The 12,467-nt window shown below is 56.3% G+C and overlaps 1 pseudogene; it reads left to right on the forward strand.

The window, feature by feature from the left end:
- The first annotated feature begins 326 nt into the window (after window positions 1-326).
- LOC146460694 (5.8S ribosomal RNA) lies at window positions 327-478 on the forward strand (annotated as a pseudogene).
- Window positions 479-12,467: the final 11,989 nt, after the last annotated feature.

Consider the following 12,467-nt stretch of genomic DNA (forward strand, 5'->3'; position numbering starts at 1 on the left):
GTCGTTATCGAATTCGGGAAATGAAGAGTTGCTTTTAGACTTATAATATTTTTCTCTAACCTCGGGACTGTGTGTTCCGCGTCAAGAAAGTCCGCCATTACCCACAATGCAATAGGAACATTCATTCTATACCACAGTCGACCCACCATGTACCCTAGTCCCATCAAATGAACTACATCTCGCCTACGAATGAGTGATTTTCCTTTCGCTCCACCTCGATTTCAATGAAAATGGGCTTATGTGTTTTTCACGCGTAAATATTGAAGACTGCAACGTTGTTCAGTCAAACTTAGACCCAAAAGTAGTGTTAAAACAAAATGAGAGAAAACGTTTAACGATGCATCTCCTGACTCACGCATCAAAAAAAAAGGCAGCCAGCTGCAAAAAGTACTGTTAATTGCAGAATTCAGAGTATCATCCAACCTTTAAAGGCAAAAGGCTCTCTTAAGTTCTCCCAGGAACAATTCCCCCATCTTCGGGCGACTTTCCGGCACGAAGCCAATTCGGGCCATTCGGGTGGGATAATGGACTTGCGGTGATGTGAACAAAGAGAGCGTCGCAGCAGGAGTCCACCCCCCGTAGAGAAATTGCACTAGGCCCACCCATCTTCGGGCGAATTTCCGGCACGAAGCCAATTCGGGCCATTCGGGTGGGATAATGGACTTGCGGTGATGTGAACAAAGAGAGCGTCGCAGCAGGAGTCCACCCCCCGTAGAGAAATTGCACAGCCCACCCATCTTCGGGCGAATTTCCGGCACGAAGCCAATTCGGGCCATTCGGGTGGGATAATGGACTTGCGGTGATGTGAAAAAAGAGAGCGTCGCAGCAGCAGTCCACCCCCCGCAAAGAAATTGCACAGCCCACCCATCTTCGGGCGAGTTTCGGGCACGAAGCCAATTCGGGCCATTCGGGTGGGATAATGGACTTGCAGTGATGTGAACAAAGAGAGCGTCGCAGCAGCAGTCCACCCCCCGCAGAGAAATTGCACAGCCCACCCATCTTCGGGCGACTTTCCGGCACGAAGCCAATTCGGGCCATTCGGGTGGGATAATGGACTTGCGGTGATGTGAACAAAGAGAGCGTCGCAGCAGGAGTCCACCCCCCGTAGAGAAATTGCACTAGGCCCACCCATCTTCGGGCGAATTTCCGGCACGAAGCCAATTCGGGCCATTCGGGTGGGATAATGGACTTGCGGTGATGTGAACAAAGAGAGCGTCGCAGCAGGAGTCCACCCCCCGTAGAGAAATTGCACAGCCCACCCATCTTCGGGCGAATTTCCGGCACGAAGCCAATTCGGGCCATTCGGGTGGAATAATGGACTTGCGGTGATGTGAAAAAAGAGAGCGTCGCAGCAGCAGTCCACCCCCCGCAAAGAAATTGCACAGCCCACCCATCTTCGGGCGAGTTTCGGGCACGAAGCCAATTCGGGCCATTCGGGTGGGATAATGGACTTGCAGTGATGTGAACAAAGAGAGCGTCGCAGCAGCAGTCCACCCCCCGCAGAGAAATTGCACAGCCCACCCATCTTCGGGCGAATTTCCGGCACGAAGCCAATTCAGGCCATTCGGGTGGAATAATGGACTTGCAGTGATGTGAACAAAGAGAGCGTCGCAGCAGGAATCCACCCCCCGTAGAGAAATTGCACAGCCCACCCATCTTCGGGCGACTTTCCGGCACGAAGCCAATTCGGGCCATTCGGGTGGGATAATGGACTTGCGGTGATGTGAACAAAGAGAGCGTCGCAGCAGGAGTCCACCCCCCGTAGAGAAATTGCACTAGGCCCACCCATCTTCGGGCGAATTTCCGGCACGAAGCCAATTCGGGCCATTCGGGTGGGATAATGGACTTGCGGTGATGTGAACAAAGAGAGCGTCGCAGCAGGAGTCCACCCCCCGTAGAGAAATTGCACAGCCCACCCATCTTCGGGCGAATTTCCGGCACGAAGCCAATTCGGGCCATTCGGGTGGGATAATGGACTTGCGGTGATGTGAAAAAAGAGAGCGTCGCAGCAGCAGTCCACCCCCCGCAAAGAAATTGCACAGCCCACCCATCTTCGGGCGAGTTTCGGGCACGAAGCCAATTCGGGCCATTCGGGTGGGATAATGGACTTGCAGTGATCTGAACAAAGAGAGCGTCGCAGCAGCAGTCCACCCCCCGCAGAGAAATTGCACAGCCCACCCATCTTCGGGCGACTTTCCGGCACGAAGCCAATTCGGGCCATTCGGGTGGGATAATGGACTTGCGGTGATGTGAACAAAGAGAGCGTCGCAGCAGGAGTCCACCCCCCGTAGAGAAATTGCACTAGGCCCACCCATCTTCGGGCGAATTTCCGGCACGAAGCCAATTCGGGCCATTCGGGTGGGATAATGGACTTGCGGTGATGTGAACAAAGAGAGCGTCGCAGCAGGAGTCCACCCCCCGTAGAGAAATTGCACAGCCCACCCATCTTCGGGCGAATTTCCGGCACGAAGCCAATTCGGGCCATTCGGGTGGAATAATGGACTTGCGGTGATGTGAAAAAAGAGAGCGTCGCAGCAGCAGTCCACCCCCCGCAAAGAAATTGCACAGCCCACCCATCTTCGGGCGAGTTTCGGGCACGAAGCCAATTCGGGCCATTCGGGTGGGATAATGGACTTGCAGTGATGTGAACAAAGAGAGCGTCGCAGCAGCAGTCCACCCCCCGCAGAGAAATTGCACAGCCCACCCATCTTCGGGCGAATTTCCGGCACGAAGCCAATTCAGGCCATTCGGGTGGAATAATGGACTTGCAGTGATGTGAACAAAGAGAGCGTCGCAGCAGGAATCCACCCCCCGTAGAGAAATTGCACAGCCCACCCATCTTCGGGCGACTTTCCGGCACGAAGCCAATTCGGGCCATTCGGGTGGGATAATGGACTTGCGGTGATGTGAACAAAGAGAGCGTCGCAGCAGGAGTCCACCCCCCGTAGAGAAATTGCACTAGGCCCACCCATCTTCGGGCGAATTTCCGGCACGAAGCCAATTCGGGCCATTCGGGTGGGATAATGGACTTGCGGTGATGTGAACAAAGAGAGCGTCGCAGCAGGAGTCCACCCCCCGTAGAGAAATTGCACAGCCCACCCATCTTCGGGCGAATTTCCGGCACGAAGCCAATTCGGGCCATTCGGGTGGGATAATGGACTTGCGGTGATGTGAAAAAAGAGAGCGTCGCAGCAGCAGTCCACCCCCCGCAAAGAAATTGCACAGCCCACCCATCTTCGGGCGAGTTTCGGGCACGAAGCCAATTCGGGCCATTCGGGTGGGATAATGGACTTGCAGTGATGTGAACAAAGAGAGCGTCGCAGCAGCAGTCCACCCCCCGCAGAGAAATTGCACAGCCCACCCATCTTCGGGCGACTTTCCGGCACGAAGCCAATTCGGGCCATTCGGGTGGGATAATGGACTTGCGGTGATGTGAACAAAGAGAGCGTCGCAGCAGGAGTCCACCCCCCGTAGAGAAATTGCACTAGGCCCACCCATCTTCGGGCGAATTTCCGGCACGAAGCCAATTCGGGCCATTCGGGTGGGATAATGGACTTGCGGTGATGTGAACAAAGAGAGCGTCGCAGCAGGAGTCCACCCCCCGTAGAGAAATTGCACAGCCCACCCATCTTCGGGCGAATTTCCGGCACGAAGCCAATTCGGGCCATTCGGGTGGAATAATGGACTTGCGGTGATGTGAAAAAAGAGAGCGTCGCAGCAGCAGTCCACCCCCCGCAAAGAAATTGCACAGCCCACCCATCTTCGGGCGAGTTTCGGGCACGAAGCCAATTCGGGCCATTCGGGTGGGATAATGGACTTGCAGTGATGTGAACAAAGAGAGCGTCGCAGCAGCAGTCCACCCCCCGCAGAGAAATTGCACAGCCCACCCATCTTCGGGCGAATTTCCGGCACGAAGCCAATTCAGGCCATTCGGGTGGAATAATGGACTTGCAGTGATGTGAACAAAGAGAGCGTCGCAGCAGGAATCCACCCCCCGTAGAGAAATTGCACAGCCCACCCATCTTCGGGCGACTTTCCGGCACGAAGCCAATTCGGGCCATTCGGGTGGGATAATGGACTTGCAGTGATGTGAACAAAGAGAGCGTCGCAGCAGCAGTCCACCCCCCGCAGAGAAATTGCACAGCCCACCCATCTTCGGGCGACTTTCCGGCACGAAGCCAATTCGGGCCATTCGGGTGGGATAATGGACTTGCGGTGATGTGAACAAAGAGAGCGTCGCAGCAGGAGTCCACCCCCCGTAGAGAAATTGCACTAGGCCCACCCATCTTCGGGCGAATTTCCGGCACGAAGCCAATTCGGGCCATTCGGGTGGGATAATGGACTTGCGGTGATGTGAACAAAGAGAGCGTCGCAGCAGGAGTCCACCCCCCGTAGAGAAATTGCACAGCCCACCCATCTTCGGGCGAATTTCCGGCACGAAGCCAATTCGGGCCATTCGGGTGGAATAATGGACTTGCGGTGATGTGAAAAAAGAGAGCGTCGCAGCAGCAGTCCACCCCCCGCAAAGAAATTGCACAGCCCACCCATCTTCGGGCGAGTTTCGGGCACGAAGCCAATTCGGGCCATTCGGGTGGGATAATGGACTTGCAGTGATGTGAACAAAGAGAGCGTCGCAGCAGCAGTCCACCCCCCGCAGAGAAATTGCACAGCCCACCCATCTTCTGGCGAATTTCCGGCACGAAGCCAATTCAGGCCATTCGGGTGGAATAATGGACTTGCAGTGATGTGAACAAAGAGAGCGTCGCAGCAGGAATCCACCCCCCGTAGAGAAATTGCACAGCCCACCCATCTTCGGGCGACTTTCCGGCACGAAGCCAATTCGGGCCATTCGGGTGGGATAATGGACTTGCGGTGATGTGAACAAAGAGAGCGTCGCAGCAGGAGTCCACCCCCCGTAGAGAAATTGCACTAGGCCCACCCATCTTCGGGCGAATTTCCGGCACGAAGCCAATTCGGGCCATTCGGGTGGGATAATGGACTTGCGGTGATGTGAACAAAGAGAGCGTCGCAGCAGGAGTCCACCCCCCGTAGAGAAATTGCACAGCCCACCCATCTTCGGGCGAATTTCCGGCACGAAGCCAATTCGGGCCATTCGGGTGGGATAATGGACTTGCGGTGATGTGAAAAAAGAGAGCGTCGCAGCAGCAGTCCACCCCCCGCAAAGAAATTGCACAGCCCACCCATCTTCGGGCGAGTTTCGGGCACGAAGCCAATTCGGGCCATTCGGGTGGGATAATGGACTTGCAGTGATGTGAACAAAGAGAGCGTCGCAGCAGCAGTCCACCCCCCGCAGAGAAATTGCACAGCCCACCCATCTTCGGGCGACTTTCCGGCACGAAGCCAATTCGGGCCATTCGGGTGGGATAATGGACTTGCGGTGATGTGAACAAAGAGAGCGTCGCAGCAGGAGTCCACCCCCCGTAGAGAAATTGCACTAGGCCCACCCATCTTCGGGCGAATTTCCGGCACGAAGCCAATTCGGGCCATTCGGGTGGGATAATGGACTTGCGGTGATGTGAACAAAGAGAGCGTCGCAGCAGGAGTCCACCCCCCGTAGAGAAATTGCACAGCCCACCCATCTTCGGGCGAATTTCCGGCACGAAGCCAATTCGGGCCATTCGGGTGGAATAATGGACTTGCGGTGATGTGAAAAAAGAGAGCGTCGCAGCAGCAGTCCACCCCCCGCAAAGAAATTGCACAGCCCACCCATCTTCGGGCGAGTTTCGGGCACGAAGCCAATTCGGGCCATTCGGGTGGGATAATGGACTTGCAGTGATGTGAACAAAGAGAGCGTCGCAGCAGCAGTCCACCCCCCGCAGAGAAATTGCACAGCCCACCCATCTTCGGGCGAATTTCCGGCACGAAGCCAATTCAGGCCATTCGGGTGGAATAATGGACTTGCAGTGATGTGAACAAAGAGAGCGTCGCAGCAGGAATCCACCCCCCGTAGAGAAATTGCACAGCCCACCCATCTTCGGGCGACTTTCCGGCACGAAGCCAATTCGGGCCATTCGGGTGGGATAATGGACTTGCGGTGATGTGAACAAAGAGAGCGTCGCAGCAGGAGTCCACCCCCCGTAGAGAAATTGCACTAGGCCCACCCATCTTCGGGCGAATTTCCGGCACGAAGCCAATTCGGGCAATTCGGGTGGGATAATGGACTTGCGGTGATGTGAACAAAGAGAGCGTCGCAGCAGGAGTCCACCCCCCGTAGAGAAATTGCACAGCCCACCCATCTTCGGGCGAATTTCCGGCACGAAGCCAATTCGGGCCATTCGGGTGGGATAATGGACTTGCGGTGATGTGAAAAAAGAGAGCGTCGCAGCAGCAGTCCACCCCCCGCAAAGAAATTGCACAGCCCACCCATCTTCGGGCGAGTTTCGGGCACGAAGCCAATTCGGGCCATTCGGGTGGGATAATGGACTTGCAGTGATGTGAACAAAGAGAGCGTCGCAGCAGCAGTCCACCCCCCGCAGAGAAATTGCACAGCCCACCCATCTTCGGGCGACTTTCCGGCACGAAGCCAATTCGGGCCATTCGGGTGGGATAATGGACTTGCGGTGATGTGAACAAAGAGAGCGTCGCAGCAGGAGTCCACCCCCCGTAGAGAAATTGCACTAGGCCCACCCATCTTCGGGCGAATTTCCGGCACGAAGCCAATTCGGGCCATTCGGGTGGGATAATGGACTTGCGGTGATGTGAACAAAGAGAGCGTCGCAGCAGGAGTCCACCCCCCGTAGAGAAATTGCACAGCCCACCCATCTTCGGGCGAATTTCCGGCACGAAGCCAATTCGGGCCATTCGGGTGGAATAATGGACTTGCGGTGATGTGAAAAAAGAGAGCGTCGCAGCAGCAGTCCACCCCCCGCAAAGAAATTGCACAGCCCACCCATCTTCGGGCGAGTTTCGGGCACGAAGCCAATTCGGGCCATTCGGGTGGGATAATGGACTTGCAGTGATGTGAACAAAGAGAGCGTCGCAGCAGCAGTCCACCCCCCGCAGAGAAATTGCACAGCCCACCCATCTTCGGGCGAATTTCCGGCACGAAGCCAATTCAGGCCATTCGGGTGGAATAATGGACTTGCAGTGATGTGAACAAAGAGAGCGTCGCAGCAGGAATCCACCCCCCGTAGAGAAATTGCACAGCCCACCCATCTTCGGGCGACTTTCCGGCACGAAGCCAATTCGGGCCATTCGGGTGGGATAATGGACTTGCGGTGATGTGAACAAAGAGAGCGTCGCAGCAGGAGTCCACCCCCCGTAGAGAAATTGCACTAGGCCCACCCATCTTCGGGCGAATTTCCGGCACGAAGCCAATTCGGGCCATTCGGGTGGGATAATGGACTTGCGGTGATGTGAACAAAGAGAGCGTCGCAGCAGGAGTCCACCCCCCGTAGAGAAATTGCACAGCCCACCCATCTTCGGGCGAATTTCCGGCACGAAGCCAATTCGGGCCATTCGGGTGGGATAATGGACTTGCGGTGATGTGAAAAAAGAGAGCGTCGCAGCAGCAGTCCACCCCCCGCAAAGAAATTGCACAGCCCACCCATCTTCGGGCGAGTTTCGGGCACGAAGCCAATTCGGGCCATTCGGGTGGGATAATGGACTTGCAGTGATGTGAACAAAGAGAGCGTCGCAGCAGCAGTCCACCCCCCGCAGAGAAATTGCACAGCCCACCCATCTTCGGGCGACTTTCCGGCACGAAGCCAATTCGGGCCATTCGGGTGGGATAATGGACTTGCGGTGATGTGAACAAAGAGAGCGTCGCAGCAGGAGTCCACCCCCCGTAGAGAAATTGCACAGCCCACCCATCTTCGGGCGAATTTCCGGCACGAAGCCAATTCGGGCCATTCGGGTGGAATAATGGACTTGCGGTGATGTGAAAAAAGAGAGCGTCGCAGCAGCAGTCCACCCCCCGCAAAGAAATTGCACAGCCCACCCATCTTCGGGCGAGTTTCGGGCACGAAGCCAATTCGGGCCATTCGGGTGGGATAATGGACTTGCAGTGATGTGAACAAAGAGAGCGTCGCAGCAGCAGTCCACCCCCCGCAGAGAAATTGCACAGCCCACCCATCTTCGGGCGAATTTCCGGCACGAAGCCAATTCAGGCCATTCGGGTGGAATAATGGACTTGCAGTGATGTGAACAAAGAGAGCGTCGCAGCAGGAATCCACCCCCCGTAGAGAAATTGCACAGCCCACCCATCTTCGGGCGACTTTCCGGCACGAAGCCAATTCGGGCCATTCGGGTGGGATAATGGACTTGCAGTGATGTGAACAAAGAGAGCGTCGCAGCAGCAGTCCACCCCCCGCAGAGAAATTGCACAGCCCACCCATCTTCGGGCGACTTTCCGGCACGAAGCCAATTCGGGCCATTCGGGTGGGATAATGGACTTGCGGTGATGTGAACAAAGAGAGCGTCGCAGCAGGAGTCCACCCCCCGTAGAGAAATTGCACTAGGCCCACCCATCTTCGGGCGAATTTCCGGCACGAAGCCAATTCGGGCCATTCGGGTGGGATAATGGACTTGCGGTGATGTGAACAAAGAGAGCGTCGCAGCAGGAGTCCACCCCCCGTAGAGAAATTGCACAGCCCACCCATCTTCGGGCGAATTTCCGGCACGAAGCCAATTCGGGCCATTCGGGTGGAATAATGGACTTGCGGTGATGTGAAAAAAGAGAGCGTCGCAGCAGCAGTCCACCCCCCGCAAAGAAATTGCACAGCCCACCCATCTTCGGGCGAGTTTCGGGCACGAAGCCAATTCGGGCCATTCGGGTGGGATAATGGACTTGCAGTGATGTGAACAAAGAGAGCGTCGCAGCAGCAGTCCACCCCCCGCAGAGAAATTGCACAGCCCACCCATCTTCGGGCGAATTTCCGGCACGAAGCCAATTCAGGCCATTCGGGTGGAATAATGGACTTGCAGTGATGTGAACAAAGAGAGCGTCGCAGCAGGAATCCACCCCCCGTAGAGAAATTGCACAGCCCACCCATCTTCGGGCGACTTTCCGGCACGAAGCCAATTCGGGCCATTCGGGTGGGATAATGGACTTGCGGTGATGTGAACAAAGAGAGCGTCGCAGCAGGAGTCCACCCCCCGTAGAGAAATTGCACTAGGCCCACCCATCTTCGGGCGAATTTCCGGCACGAAGCCAATTCGGGCCATTCGGGTGGGATAATGGACTTGCGGTGATGTGAACAAAGAGAGCGTCGCAGCAGGAGTCCACCCCCCGTAGAGAAATTGCACAGCCCACCCATCTTCGGGCGAATTTCCGGCACGAAGCCAATTCGGGCCATTCGGGTGGGATAATGGACTTGCGGTGATGTGAAAAAAGAGAGCGTCGCAGCAGCAGTCCACCCCCCGCAAAGAAATTGCACAGCCCACCCATCTTCGGGCGAGTTTCGGGCACGAAGCCAATTCGGGCCATTCGGGTGGGATAATGGACTTGCAGTGATGTGAACAAAGAGAGCGTCGCAGCAGCAGTCCACCCCCCGCAGAGAAATTGCACAGCCCACCCATCTTCGGGCGACTTTCCGGCACGAAGCCAATTCGGGCCATTCGGGTGGGATAATGGACTTGCGGTGATGTGAACAAAGAGAGCGTCGCAGCAGGAGTCCACCCCCCGTAGAGAAATTGCACTAGGCCCACCCATCTTCGGGCGAATTTCCGGCACGAAGCCAATTCGGGCCATTCGGGTGGGATAATGGACTTGCGGTGATGTGAACAAAGAGAGCGTCGCAGCAGGAGTCCACCCCCCGTAGAGAAATTGCACAGCCCACCCATCTTCGGGCGAATTTCCGGCACGAAGCCAATTCGGGCCATTCGGGTGGAATAATGGACTTGCGGTGATGTGAAAAAAGAGAGCGTCGCAGCAGCAGTCCACCCCCCGCAAAGAAATTGCACAGCCCACCCATCTTCGGGCGAGTTTCGGGCACGAAGCCAATTCGGGCCATTCGGGTGGGATAATGGACTTGCAGTGATGTGAACAAAGAGAGCGTCGCAGCAGCAGTCCACCCCCCGCAGAGAAATTGCACAGCCCACCCATCTTCGGGCGAATTTCCGGCACGAAGCCAATTCAGGCCATTCGGGTGGAATAATGGACTTGCAGTGATGTGAACAAAGAGAGCGTCGCAGCAGGAATCCACCCCCCGTAGAGAAATTGCACAGCCCACCCATCTTCGGGCGACTTTCCGGCACGAAGCCAATTCGGGCCATTCGGGTGGGATAATGGACTTGCGGTGATGTGAACAAAGAGAGCGTCGCAGCAGGAGTCCACCCCCCGTAGAGAAATTGCACTAGGCCCACCCATCTTCGGGCGAATTTCCGGCACGAAGCCAATTCGGGCCATTCGGGTGGGATAATGGACTTGCGGTGATGTGAACAAAGAGAGCGTCGCAGCAGGAGTCCACCCCCCGTAGAGAAATTGCACAGCCCACCCATCTTCGGGCGAATTTCCGGCACGAAGCCAATTCGGGCCATTCGGGTGGGATAATGGACTTGCGGTGATGTGAAAAAAGAGAGCGTCGCAGCAGCAGTCCACCCCCCGCAAAGAAATTGCACAGCCCACCCATCTTCGGGCGAGTTTCGGGCACGAAGCCAATTCGGGCCATTCGGGTGGGATAATGGACTTGCAGTGATGTGAACAAAGAGAGCGTCGCAGCAGCAGTCCACCCCCCGCAGAGAAATTGCACAGCCCACCCATCTTCGGGCGACTTTCCGGCACGAAGCCAATTCGGGCCATTCGGGTGGGATAATGGACTTGCGGTGATGTGAACAAAGAGAGCGTCGCAGCAGGAGTCCACCCCCCGTAGAGAAATTGCACTAGGCCCACCCATCTTCGGGCGAATTTCCGGCACGAAGCCAATTCGGGCCATTCGGGTGGGATAATGGACTTGCGGTGATGTGAACAAAGAGAGCGTCGCAGCAGGAGTCCACCCCCCGTAGAGAAATTGCACAGCCCACCCATCTTCGGGCGAATTTCCGGCACGAAGCCAATTCGGGCCATTCGGGTGGAATAATGGACTTGCGGTGATGTGAAAAAAGAGAGCGTCGCAGCAGCAGTCCACCCCCCGCAAAGAAATTGCACAGCCCACCCATCTTCGGGCGAGTTTCGGGCACGAAGCCAATTCGGGCCATTCGGGTGGGATAATGGACTTGCAGTGATGTGAACAAAGAGAGCGTCGCAGCAGCAGTCCACCCCCCGCAGAGAAATTGCACAGCCCACCCATCTTCGGGCGAATTTCCGGCACGAAGCCAATTCAGGCCATTCGGGTGGAATAATGGACTTGCAGTGATGTGAACAAAGAGAGCGTCGCAGCAGGAATCCACCCCCCGTAGAGAAATTGCACAGCCCACCCATCTTCGGGCGACTTTCCGGCACGAAGCCAATTCGGGCCATTCGGGTGGGATAATGGACTTGCGGTGATGTGAACAAAGAGAGCGTCGCAGCAGGAGTCCACCCCCCGTAGAGAAATTGCACTAGGCCCACCCATCTTCGGGCGAATTTCCGGCACGAAGCCAATTCGGGCCATTCGGGTGGGATAATGGACTTGCGGTGATGTGAACAAAGAGAGCGTCGCAGCAGGAGTCCACCCCCCGTAGAGAAATTGCACAGCCCACCCATCTTCGGGCGAATTTCCGGCACGAAGCCAATTCGGGCCATTCGGGTGGGATAATGGACTTGCGGTGATGTGAAAAAAGAGAGCGTCGCAGCAGCAGTCCACCCCCCGCAAAGAAATTGCACAGCCCACCCATCTTCGGGCGAGTTTCGGGCACGAAGCCAATTCGGGCCATTCGGGTGGGATAATGGACTTGCAGTGATGTGAACAAAGAGAGCGTCGCAGCAGCAGTCCACCCCCCGCAGAGAAATTGCACAGCCCACCCATCTTCGGGCGACTTTCCGGCACGAAGCCAATTCGGGCCATTCGGGTGGGATAATGGACTTGCGGTGATGTGAACAAAGAGAGCGTCGCAGCAGGAGTCCACCCCCCGTAGAGAAATTGCACTAGGCCCACCCATCTTCGGGCGAATTTCCGGCACGAAGCCAATTCGGGCCATTCGGGTGGGATAATGGACTTGCGGTGATGTGAACAAAGAGAGCGTCGCAGCAGGAGTCCACCCCCCGTAGAGAAATTGCACAGCCCACCCATCTTCGGGCGAATTTCCGGCACGAAGCCAATTCGGGCCATTCGGGTGGAATAATGGACTTGCGGTGATGTGAAAAAAGAGAGCGTCGCAGCAGCAGTCCACCCCCCGTAGAGAAATTGCACTAGGCCCACCCATCTTCGGGCGAATTTCCGGCACGAAGCCAATTCGGGCCATTCGGGTGGGATAATGGACTTGCGGTGATGTGAACAAAGAGAGCGTCGCAGCAGGAGTCCACCCCCCGTAGAGAAATTGCACAGCCCACCCATCTTCGGGCGAATTTCCGGCACGAAGCCAATTCG

Source organism: Pavona decussata, unplaced genomic scaffold (genome assembly GCF_977016875.1).
Source record: "Pavona decussata unplaced genomic scaffold, jaPavDecu1.1 SCAFFOLD_208, whole genome shotgun sequence".
Taxonomy (NCBI): Eukaryota; Metazoa; Cnidaria; class Anthozoa; order Scleractinia; family Agariciidae; genus Pavona; species Pavona decussata.